Source organism: Melospiza melodia, chromosome 9 (assembly GCF_035770615.1).
Source record: "Melospiza melodia melodia isolate bMelMel2 chromosome 9, bMelMel2.pri, whole genome shotgun sequence".
NCBI classification, from domain to species: Eukaryota; Metazoa; Chordata; class Aves; order Passeriformes; family Passerellidae; genus Melospiza; species Melospiza melodia.
The window spans coordinates 13338219-13351670 of record NC_086202.1 but is presented as its reverse complement, the minus strand read 5'-3'; the positions used below and the strand labels follow the sequence as shown (position 1 = coordinate 13351670).

The window sequence follows — 13452 nt, the reverse complement described above, 5'->3', positions numbered from 1 at the left end:
AGATATAAATTCTGCTTTCTAAATTATTTAACTGGAAGAAAAGTCTGCATTTTGCATTGCAAGGGTATCCTTTGTCAAAGTAAGATTAACCATTTGCTGGGAAATTATTTTTCTTATGCTGGTCAAATAGTTTCTATTTTCTGCTGAAAACATGTGATTTTCTCTCTTTCATTGCAACAGTTTAACACCAGACAGCATTATAATAACAGTCAATATCATGACATCATTTTTATTGTCAAAATACACACAGAGCTTCTTCATTAATTATCAAATAATTAAAAATAACTTACAGATCTAAGAACACTTAAAATACTGAGGTAGGGATGCCTTATTTTTTTCTATGATAATTCCAAGCATTGACCTTGCCAGAGGCCCTTATTAAATTTAAGGGAAAAAAATGAATCCTTAAATCTCTCTGCAAAGATATCTAATGAACTAAAAGAAATGCAACGATTAATTGATTTTACAGGAAAAGGAAAAACAACAAAAAAGCCTCTTTTCAGAAAGTGCCAAAACAGCAGGCTATTTAGACACCACAAAATTTAGTCACCAGTAGTAGATTTGGAATGCAGAAGTTTCTCATTTCTCGGGAATAAATAACTCCTGAACTTCAATACCTCCCAATCCCAACAGGAATCCTGACTTTGGAACACCAAAATTTGAAAATCTGACAATTTACTTAACTGATCACCATATAAATTTCATTTTCTTAGAGATAATGCACCTAAATACTCTTTTCAACATTTCTAGAGAGCTGGATCTTTCTTTGGTAGAAAAAGACAGTAAAGAGTTGTGATTTTTAACAAGCAGCTCTTTTCTATTTCTGGATTGCAGTTTGACTTAAGCTTCTTTCAGAACACAGAGCATGGTGATCATATCATGAGCGCTCCATTCTGCAGCTCAATGTTTTCAGGTTTATCCCCACTCCTCCCTGCAAATGTGTGGCTGTGGCTGTGTGTGGCTGTGTCCAGCAAGATCATGCAAGACAAGGACAGCGAGTTACGATTTCATTCAATCCTCACGTGGACAGCATGACTGCAAACAAGTCATAGAGCCAGTACTGGGCAGCAGGAAAGGAAAACTCTCTCTTGGGCCAAGAGAAATCACTAAAGGGACTGTGGGCATCAAGTCCTGTGTGTGAAAGACTGGAGTTTTTCTGGCAAAGTCCACAGTAGTTCAGGGCCTGGCAAAAGATGATTACCTGTGGAGTGGACTGAACACCTGTGTTAAGGGATTCTGGTAATTTTTGCTGCAGTTAAACTGCCTGCAATACAGGCATCCCAGTAAAAATACTGGCTTAAGACAGTGGGGAGATACTGCAACCCACAAGTTTGATCTCATTTAATTTTTCATTTTGTTTGCTGTGCACCTTACAAAAACAGGTTGTCTCTACAAAGCATTTATTAAAAATCTATACAAGTGTCTTTTAATTTGAGGGACTCTGAAGTCTGCCTAACATGCTGAGCCTGAGTGGAGCATACAGCTCATGTGCAAAGCCAATGAAGGGGCAGCTCCTTTCACAGGGTGGCACCACATTCTGGCCTTTCCTTGCCTTCTGAACATCCTTCTCCCAGCAGCTTTCAACTCCCAATTACACCTAAAACATTGGTTTGTGGTATCAAACAGAAGCTGCAACATCTGCAAATACAAGTCATGGCTTATGTGTGTGCAAATAGATGGCTTAGATGGGACAAAACAATTCATTCTGCCTGAACACAGGCTTCTTGGATAGGAATAATGAGTAAATTACAGAATCCATTGACCAGTACTTTTAACAGCTCTGGAAGTGAAACTCCAGATTTATAAAGTGGGTCTGCTAAGAAAAGCACTTTACAGTGTTTATGTCCAAATTAGTGGACATGAGAACACAATATTTTTTAGGTTCACACTTCAGCTGCATTCTTATAATGTCACTTGAGACCTGGTCTGCACCCTTGCCTGCTCTGGTTTCACACCAAAAGGAGTGAGCATAAGCCCAGAGTGTGCCCAGCATGGCCTATGGTTTGTACCAGCAGGGGACCAAGAGGACAGGACATGCCATGAACACACCAGCTCTGCAGAGTAGAGACAGATAAACTGATAGGGCTCTCAAATCACTCAAACTACAGTTTAGAACAAAAGTTCCAGAATTTTAATTTAAAGATTCCTGAAAATCCACTGGTAGTTCAGTGAAAAAGGCCTATTACAAAATAAAGCATCAACAAAACAACATCATCAAGCATCTGTATTATTGAATCATCTACAGCCTCCTCCCTCTCTTGATACAATAATCAGGCCTCACCTGATAAAGAAAAACCTGTTCCACTTGCCATCAACACTGCTAGGGTAAATATCCATCCAAATGCACTGTTCACTATCACATTTTCTATAAACTTGCCTCCCAAAAATGGCAAAGAAGAATAAGCACTGGTAGCTCATCATCTGGGAGGAAATTTGAGTATAACAGAGCAAACTACTAAGTTGGAACAGATGAAGCTTTCCCAACTCCCTTTCCACAAAGGCCTGTGTGTGAGGGCTGAGAGGTGCCCCAGCTGGCTCTGGGCACCACGACTCATCTGCAGGAATGGCAGAGATGTCCTCTGACAATGCTGAGCTGAGCTCATAAGCCAGGAAACCCAGGGGACTGAGTGCCTCAGGTTGGTACTAGCTCAGGGATCCACGTACCATGCTCCAGTGCAGCCCGTAATTACAAGACCATTTCTCCAAATGGCTACATTTAACACAAAGCACATTTGTATGCCCAGTGAAGTAGAAGAGGACTAATATATGAAAGGACTTTAATCTAAATAATGGCTTGCAACTGTAGGAAGGTGCAATATTTCAACACAGATAAATAAAGACTGGATAAATCTCCTGCTTTGCATATAAAACAAACCAGTTATGGTAAATCACAGCTGTAACCCATATATGATAACCAAGGTTACTTTTGGTTTTGTTCAGTACAGGGGACCATGGAGTCTCCTAAAGCACAGAAAAAACCAAAACCAAGCAACTTCCCTGACTGTAGTACAGCAACAGTGTTTACCCACCAATGTGAGTGGTCACAACTTTTATGCATTTTTTAAAAAAATTATATCCTCTAGTCACTGCAGAGGACTTTGTTCAGGCACCTTTCACTGGGTAGATGAATTCAGGTTTTGTGTTACTCAGTGCAAGACGACATCTCTTCAAGTCAAGGAGAAACTGCCTCCTAGAATGTTAAGAATGGCTTAAATGATCCCAGCAAGGTTTGGCACGTTCTGAACCTTCAAGACACCTTCACGCTGAAGCTCTGAAAATACTGAGAGAGCTTAGACCACCACTGCAAATTTCAGTTTCTCCATAGATAAAAGGAAAGGTCTTCTCTTCCACAGTCCAGTACCAACAGGTCATACTGGGTTTCCTCCCTCCTTCCTGGACTCACTGGGACTACAGGCTCTGACACAGACAAATGTCCTTTACTGCTTTTCTGCAACTGCAGCATTTCACCTCCAATTGCTTGCACCGCCCGTTGTGGTTAAGTCACTGATCTAGACAGAGCCACCTTAACAGGAATTTTGGATGGGTCTTAGTGAAGGGGAGGAAAAAAGAGGACATAATGTTTAATTATAAGAAATGATTGAAATAGGCACAGACATACCCCGGGTGCCTCTGCACTGCAGCAAGCTCTAAACTTGTTATCGTTAATGGTTTAAATTTCACTGTGCTAATCATTTCAGGACACAAGCCTTTCTTGATAATCTAATGAATTATTCCAACATCCTTCAGCAAAAAAAATCCTCCATGACAGCACTAATTACAAGACGTTTTCCCAGTGCTTATGTAAAATATGACAGAGCAGCAGCTTAGGGAATTGCAGAAAACTGCTTCTAATTTCCACTGAGAAACTGACAAACACCTCTCTTTCATCTCTCCCAGCTCTCAAGTAAGATTTAACTTTCTCATTTAGTTAATTACCGAGTGAGGATCATCATTTTCCCGGATCGGAGCGGCACAGAGCCTTTATCGTGTTAACTTGTGAACTTGATCGATGGCTGCTGCTAAAACTTAATAACTTCACCCCCTGGCAAATTGTAAGATAAATATAATAGGAGAAACTCTGACAGTAAAAACCTGCCAGAAATGAGCGCTGTGTTTATGTTTCTTTGCAGGCAGCAAAAAAACAACCGACAGCTTATTACTGGGTGCGTGTTACTTATATTTAAAAGACTCCAGGCAGTTAACTTTCTACGTACTGTTCAAACTTTACTCACAAGATAAAAGACACTGGGGGAAAAAACCCAAGCAAAGGAATGACAAAGAAAGGAACCACAGAGGTGTATGTCCAGGGGCCAAGGAAGGTGGGGAGAGACAGGAGCTTCACAGTGGAAGCAAAGTCATGCTTGCCTCTATATCCTGAATATTCCTCAAGACTGACCACATTAAAAATGTGCACAACTGTGAATCCAAACTTTTCACCAGAAGCAAAAGCTCAGGAATTCTGGATCAAGTTAGAAGCATGTGGGAAAAGCAGAGAGATTAAAAAGTACCAGCACGGCCATAGGATGATTTGGTTTGATGCCTGAAAAGGTGTTCTTAGCCAGAGAACCTCAGCCCAGCTGAATTTCCCAAAGTTACTTGGGTGGCCATGGAACTATTTGCTACTGCCCTTGATGAAGTAGCACTCGATGCCACAACAATGCAACCACAGCAATGTAACAAAAATGGTGAAACGGAGCTGAGGTATGTCAGCCCTCCATGCTAAAGGCAGAGATAGTTATATGAGAATGCAGCTCAAAGGGTGTTTTTTGCACGTCCTAAAGGCAGTAACACCATAATTAAGAGGATACAGGTTCCGTTTCTATGGCTGGCTTCTTCTTTTTTAGGCTTGCAATGACCAAATGCTGCAAAACTGATTCCCAGACTGCCATGGCAAAGCAGAGAGGAAAGAAGCTCCTTTGCAGCTCCTCACTGGCAGCTCTCTGTAAAATAACTCCTTTGCTTTGAGAATTGGGGGGTGGTGAGGGGGTTGTCTCACCATAAAAAACACGATCTCATGAGCCATAGCACCTGAGAGACATGAGTAGGGCAGCCAGCTCCTCATTTTTCTCCTTTGCAGGATGAACCTGCTTTTCCAGTGTTTGAGTTGACAGCAAGGCTACAATGCTAGGTCATTAAACAACTCACTCCATTTACTTTTATTTTAAAAGCTCAGTTTAGAATCTACCCATTTCTGCCTGCCTCCATCTCACATAACAGCCTCTGTGAGGTTAACCATGGGTTTAGCTCATATATGGACTTACTCGCTCAGTAGTGAATTACTTTCCACACTGCAAAGCTCACTGAAACATTCTGAAAAACGAACATAACCCAGAAGTAGATGATCATCAATCACATCTGAGAGTCAAAAAGAAAGCACCATGAAAGAAACCACAGCATCTCTACTGTTTATTTTCAAGAGAAAATTCAAAACACACATACTGAAATTAACAGCACCCTAGGAACTAGCAATTTTGCTTCTCTGGAGCTTTAGGCTGCTTGTCCACATTTGGTTTCTAATCACACTGCAGAAAAGCTTTGTAAGAAAGGATACATCTAGATGAAAGATCACTGGAATTACGCTGGACACAGCAGCCCAACCTGCTGCACTTTCTGAAATCCTGGGAGGGCAATAGTTTTCAGAGGTACCATCTAAGTACCTATGATATGGTGTCAGCCTGGAGGGCACCTGGCTAAGGATATTACCTCAGATACAGAAGAGGGGGGAAAAGGCTGATTTTGTTCAAGGCTAGGAAAAGCTGCAGGCACCAAAGGAGGAATGTGGGGAGTCTCTCTTGGGACTGGGGAGATAGGACTGAGCCATGGGAACTTGCACACAGGCTATACAAAGAGCAGCAATAATACCTTGCTGGACAAGATGCTCCCCTCCCACACTGCTACACAGTAAACAGCAACAGGGAGGAGATTAAAAAACTATTCTTTTAAGCTAATACGTAATGTTTCAGACAGGCTAATAAAGTTTAATTGTCTGGAATCTCATAGCTCTTACTGTAAACTTTCCTTCGATACAGGTCTCCCACCTAGATTTTAAGTGTGGACAAAAACCTCCAAAATAAAATTTCTCTGATGCCAGCAATGGATGTGAATTGGGAGTCCCTCTCCTCCTCCTCATCTCCAAGTTGTCTTAGCAAATAACAAGCACTGATGAGAAATCTGCTTGCATCAGCACAGCACTGGCATATGTTACTTTCCCAAACTATGATCCCTGACCAAATGCCTATCTAGACATATGGGGGGGAGGGCAGGCACCATCACTCTTAAAGGGACAGATTTCAGAGCACACCTTTCACTAGCTGTAAAGTGATCATACACTAATTTCAAAGCAGACACTCCAGTAACAACAAATCTCTTCCAGGAGAAACCACCAAAGGAAATGCTTTCTTCCTTGGCATGGCTACCAGAACCACAGTTGAATTGCTGGGACCATTACATGTTATTACTGTTAATGCAGGGAAGGAATATTCACATTATGACCTGGAGAACCAGTCTACTGAAGTCATCAGGTAATGGCCAGTAGCAGCAAAGCGCTCATTTATGTCAGGGAGAGGCATAAGTAAACAATGCTCTAAGCAGCAGTTACACAGTTTTCTGGAACAGTTGCTTCTGGTTTTAAAACACTCAAGCATGATCTACTGCCTGAGTGAAGTCACTCTTAATGGGTGTTACTGTTGATTTCCTTCTTACTTCATGTGCTCCCCTAACAGAGAGAAAGGCAGTCAGGAACAGGTAGCTGGACTCAATGGACTCAAGTGATTCAAAACATGGCTGAAGTAACAGAGAAGACTGACACTACTGTGAACAACACAAAGGGAGAGAGAATGATTGTAAAAACCTGTTATCTGCTCTCAATAACACTACTGAGATTTTCCAACCACATGGTTCTGCCTATGTAAAACTCTTAGCACCATGAAACACAAGCCCTCCAAGATGGCTTACTCAGTAGTATTTTCCATGAGTTTTTTCTTTGAGATGCATTTTGCTACCAACAACAAAGAGGGCATAAGCACACCAAACTACTTGGCCAAGGCAATGTGAGAGATTCAGAACTGGAAGTCAGGAATATACATGCTGGGTATCATATAATATTTCCCAGCTACAGGAGTATACATATTTCCAGGCATAGTGGAGAGATGAAAAAACAAAAACCCAGCAGCATTCTGAAGATGCACAAGATTCATGTATGTGCTCTGCTCCCATTGCAAATGTACTCCTTGGATCTGCTGGAGGAGTTGGCTACATGAGCACTCCCTAACCTATTTCAGTCAAAATAAGCTTGTTAGCAGAGACCTGCTATTTAAACTGTCTACACTAAAACACCTCATCTTAACTGAGAGCAGGTTTGCAGTTTTGCTGACAGATCCTGGAGGGCAGCAACTTGCAGCAGCCAGGAGAAGGCTGCATGGTATTCTTTTCCACCAATACAGCCAGATCTAGAAGAGGACATCTCAGCAACTCCCACTGGCTGATACCAATACTACTGCTGTTAGCAGCTACCACAGAGGCAGCTGCAAGAGGACAAATCCATTAAATATTCTTGTACAGTGCTAAGTTAAAGTTGGTCAGTGGTCTGCAGCCAAAATCTTGAGATTTTGCCTTGTAGCCTCCTATAACCTCTACAAGGTCATGCAATAACCTTCTCTCGCTAACGAGCATTGTCTTCTCCAGATGAGCTGTCCTGCTAAACTTTCAGTCAAAAGTTACCTTCCTGGCAAACTGGGGTGATTCCCATGAAGGACCTTTCCAGAAGTGTGTTATGACAGGAAGAAGGGCAACAGCAACAGGTAAGCAAAGCTCTGGACATTAAAAGGAAGATTTTCAAAATATGAGTGGACAAAGTTCCAAGCAAAATGGATTGGTAGTGAAGTAATCATCTTCTGAACTGCAGATCTTCAGAGGTCCATCCTATCTTGAGGTTTTCTTTGACTTTATATCTTAAGATTGCGTTGGTCCATTCTTTCAATGGTACCTGGCAAAAGATTCATGACCTGAGGAACAGACTCCAAAAATCCATGCTGAGGACAATGAATTCTGTATCTTCAGAAATTGCATTGAGTTGGGTTAGGCCAATTGCTGCTGATATGGGAAAGCACATGACAGAAGAACGGCAGAAACCAGTACCCTCTGCTACAGCAAGTGACCAGGTCTAACCATAACAGCACTTCAGAAAGGCATATGCAGCTCCACAGCTGAGCAGACTTTATCCCCATCAGTTGACACTCAAATTGCACAACTCAGAAGCCCAAGACACAGACTGTTCCACTAGGGATCCCTCCTTGGCTCAGTGTTTAGCTGCCAATAATCTCTCAAAAAAATACCTCAAACTAAAGGAGGGAGGAAGCTTTCCATTACTCTTCTCCCTACAGTAGACTCAATCAAAGGCCAGGTTTGAATGTAGCATATAAACAATATAAATCCCCCAGTAAATTGGGGCAAAACAGATCTGCTAGCTTCACTTGATGTTCCTCCACTCAAAGCCATGGTTCTGCTATTCCTTTTAGTGAGTTTGTTAATAAACAATGAAAATAGCATCAATTTCCCTATATTTTCCTTTCCACAAATAAAACCGAAGTTTTCTCTTCTTTTTTCATCCCCTTCAGAGAGTTACTTTTGTGTCATATCAAGAATGTTACCAGTGTGGAGTATATGATGTGAGAAATCTTTCCCCATCCTCATGCACAGATGCATCCCATTTCTAAATTTATCTAACAACCAGCACCATTTCCTATAACTTCTACTATAATAATTGGCTAAACATCTAAGAACCTATTACATGCTGAGCAAAGTAGCTTCTACTTCCAACAGTTTGAAATGTATTCTCTTTTAAATACCATTAGGTCTTCTATGGTGAGAATTTTTTGTCCTTTGTGAAAGGAAAAGATCATTAGACTTTAGCACTCTCTATTTGCTAAACATCTCATTGATATCTCTCACTTGTTTTCTGTATTTTCAGGTAGCTCACAATAGCTGTACTAAATCTAACAATAGTACACTCACAAACATATTATTTGCATCTTCTCATCTAGGAAGAGCAATCTGGGCTCATGACTGGAAAAACCATATGCAACTTCCTGCTACAAAATAAAATTAAAATGTAAAAAAAGTCGACGTTTCCTGCCACAGCCCAAACTCCGAGATGCACCATTGACAGCCTGTTCCTCGATCGAGGGGTTAGAGCTCCCTCTAGCACTCTCCACACAGAAGAGCCATAGATGCTAAGCTGTAACTATCTGATCTCACTCAAAGCAGTCTTGGGTAGTGTTGTTTGTAGTTTTTACTTGATTTACTTTTTTGTCACATGCATAATTAAGAACACATCCACTAGTTTATCTGAAATTCAAGAGAAACAAGTGTCATTAAAAATTCCCTCTACAACTGATTAAAAATATTCAGATTGCTGCAATTAACTGATCTCTATTTTAAAATGTAATTTAGGACAAGCTGAAGGATTATCATGTTAGCTGTGTATACAATGTGAGATGCAGCAAGAAACTAAATGAAAAAGTTGTCGAAAATTTTCAATTTTCATGGCATCAAAAAGTCCTACTACCTCACCTCCTTTTGGCTGACGAACATCCCAATGCAGCTGACTGCAGTTGAGAATAAAGCATTTCTATTTCACATTAAATATTGAATAATGCCACTTAAGTAAAGCTAAAAAGGTGCAACAATTCTGAGCTCTGCACAATGCTGAGGACAGAGAAACATCTCACAACAGAAAGAGTGTCAGGCCTTTTCAATCATAGGTTATTACTTATTAATTCTTGATAAACTGAAAGCTGGCAGAGCAAATGTAAAAATGAGAAAGGGAAATGGGAGGCAAGTCTTTTGAGTTTTATTCCTAACTCTCCCACTCCCTTCCTGTGCTGCCATAGGCAAGCCACTCCATTTCACAAGTCTATCAGTTAAATAGATGTGTCCCAACACACTACACACAAAGACAAAGCACTGCTTAATGCTGGGAACGAAGCCCCAGCACCAAAGGTGCTGATTGAGGGCAATGTCACAAAGTGACACCACACCATACAAGTGTAAACTTTCTCTCAAGTGTCAGCAAACAAATCTGTCATGTGAAAGCTAAAGAAAACAGATTCATTAGTAAAGGCATGGTCTCACTTCAGCAGTTAGAGAAAATGCAGCAGTACTAATTGTTTCCACAGCCTTCCAAAGCAGAACCAAAAGGCGAGTGTTATGAAAAAATTCACATTGAGCTTTCTCAAACTGAAACACCCAGCTACCACTCCAAAATCAATACAGACACGGCAACAACTCACACCCCGAAGGTAAGTGCCCTAGGGAGCATATGCTTTAGGTGAGTTTCTTTAGTCATCACAGCAATTCTGATGTGTAACCACAGGGGGACTTCAGAACATCGCCTGGGTTTAGAAGTTTGTGATTTTAATATTTGTATGTGACAGAGATGAGGAAATACAGTAGGATGTGCTAGGCTATCCACAGCTACGTTTTTATGTCTCTGACAAGTCCAATACGAAAGACTAGAAGTAACTAGACCCGAGTAGATGACAGAAGCACCTGACCAAAACTTCCCAACATTGCCTGCCGATGTCCCTCAGCCCCATCTGTCAGCTGTCCTTGCCATTTTGGGCCCGAACTCTGTACACAGTCCTGCTGCTGCACCCAAATCCTGACACACAGACCTTCCTTCTGCAGTACAGATGGCATCCAAGCCCATTCCTTTTATCCCCTTAAGAGGACTTGGAGAAAAGCACTGGCAACAACTTCTCTCTCCCCACACCTCCTGCATGTGGCAGGAAAGGATTATAGTGTGACATCTGACCTGTCCAGCAGCAGTGAAAGGACATCTCAAGTGAAAGCAAGATCTCTGTAGTTGCAGATCTGTTGGTTGGGCTGCTGACCTTCAGCTGGGTGTCTCTTGGGCTGACACCACAACCCATCTGTTCTCCCCCCACCTGACAGAGCTGTGGCTTAGGTCTGAATGAGACAGGTAAAAGGTGGTGCTGACCACGCAGCAGGAAGGCAGCAGCAGCAGTTCCCCCACAGCAACCAAGTACTGAAACTTTTCAGATCTGTGATCACTTCTGTATATTAGCAGCAATATATTTCCCTTCCTTTTAGGAAAACAGCTTGCAGCTGGCTTTGTGTATTTGTTACTTCAAGGCTACATAACTTGATGTGGGTCCTTGGTGCTATCTTAGGAGATATAGGCAGGCAACAGCTAGGGCAAAATGTAGCCCTTCTTATGCAAAGCAGGTGCTGGCTTCATTTCTTGGTGCAGTTTGAGACCTCAGATTGCAGGTAGATGTTCTGAAGATGCAAAACCCAGGAGAAGCAGGTTCCTGGCAGTGGAGCTTACTTGGGAGTTATAAATTCAATATTGACTATTCTGATGTGAGCAGAAGACTGGACCTCCTAAGGTCTTTTTCAACCTAAGTGACTCTGTATTTCTAACCTCTCTATCAGAGTTCCTATACACTTAACAGGCTTTTGGATAGTTACAATTGTCAGATGTTGATGTATTCAATTTATCATAAGCAAAATCTGGAAGTCTTTTAAAAAGATGCTGTATAGACAATTATTTTTTAATAACTTTCCAACTGTAGGATTCACAAGCCTTTGCTGTTCATTTTTTGCAGCCACTAAAGACCGGGTTCTTCAAGAGTACTGCAGATATACCTGCCCTCTGGCTTTACAATCTGAGAGCAAGCAGAATTCATCTGTTCAGACATCCAATACTGACTTTCAGTTACATCCGTCCAACTATTAAAAAAATTTCAAAAACTATCGACTTTTTTATGATGCTTGTGTTCTCTAGGAACTTCAGTCAATACTCTCCACAAATTATTAAATTCCAAACAGATCTTCACTTACAACCTGAACCGGTTTCAAAACTCAGGTTTTACAATTAATTAACTGCCTGTGAAGTCTAATCATCTGCAGTCTTCTAAATTGAACCTTGAAATACTCCCATTACAACCCACCTCAGAACTATTTGGGATTACAAATTATGATCCAGAATATGCCTGACAGATCTAAATCAACATGGCAGGGAACAACCTGATTCAGCTCTGTAGTTCACACAATTTTCTAGAATACAGTGACTTGAAAGAAAACAACAAATGTGCATAATTGGCATTAATTAAGAACATTTTTATTACCTACAATCAAAGACGTATAAGGAAGGTTTACTTGTCAGAGAGGGAGCTTTCTTTGCTGAGAAATTACAAGTCTTAGTTAATTAACCATCTAATTTTTTGTAGTATAGTTGTTAAGTGGTTTTCACTTTTATTTTCTTCTAAATGAACGTTAGTCTAAACAAAAGCAGTTGTTTAAAGTGAGAGAAGTGAGATCAGAAAAAAACAATGCTGAAATATTTTAGTCTTGTTTTAACTGAATTCTCAGTTTGTTGTCGCTGCTACAAAGGTTTCATCATGTGTTGAGCAGCAACAGGAGATATTAAGACTTTAATATTATGAGAAGACAGTTGAATCTGAACCTGTGCACACACATTTAGTATAGACCAATTGTATTTCACAAATTCAGGGCATCATGAAGGCAACTTTGCCTGCTGAGCACAGGCAAACAGCCTAATTACGAGTCGAGCAGGTAAGGACTACTTGCCTGACAAGATTCATTATTATGGTAAAATTAAAAAAAATGCAGCCACTTAGAATACTATTTTCAGGACTGTGAACACAACTACTTTGCTGCTCATTTTTAGTTTTCCTCAACAGTAAGGCTCAGCAATGCATACAGTGACTACTGCTGTCTCCCTCCAAGCTGCAGCCTCAACGAAGCCATCGGTTACAAGCAACAAGGCCTGCCTTGCTGAAGTTATCTTAGGTATGAGCTTCCACAGGCAGACTAATTCAAATCTATTTTTGTAAATTACAGATTGTGTTAAATATACATGAAGGAAAATATGGAACAGTTGCTTTTACTGCACAACATGAGTTATTTCCCATTACAAGTTCCCTCCGAGAAAACGATAAATTTTAAAATCTGCCAATTAGTGGCAGTGACTACTGATGATTCTGTATTCCAGTCAAGCAGTAGTATTTGCTGAGTACTGCACAGGGCAGAACAATATTCCAGGAAAATCAAGAGACCATGATACCTGACAATAACAAGTTGAAGGATGCAGTGATTAGTCCAAGCTCACTCTTCCTTTTAGAAGGATGCAGGCTGTGTCATTGCATCAGCCAGAAGGATTAAATCTTTACATGTATGTAAGCCTGTCAATACCTGAAGTACAGGTCAGAGCAATAATGTGACAACTTTTGCCTAAGAGAGAGTGATCAGAAAAGTAAACATAAATAAATTCTTCCTAGAAAACAAAGTCCTCAACCCCACAAATACTCAAACATATTTTCTCTTCCATTTCTTAAATCATACAACTCCCTAAGGACCATTCAATTTGTCCTAATAAAACAAAGCGGGTATGACAGCTCTCTAAAA

At 40.8% G+C, this 13452-nt stretch overlaps 1 protein-coding gene across 6 annotated transcripts in view; it reads right to left on the bottom strand.

Annotated features, from left to right (window-relative positions):
* The window catches only part of BTRC (beta-transducin repeat containing E3 ubiquitin protein ligase), a 115015-nt gene that overhangs the window by 24158 nt on the left and 77405 nt on the right, over nucleotides 1–13452 (bottom strand). The window lies entirely within an intron of this gene.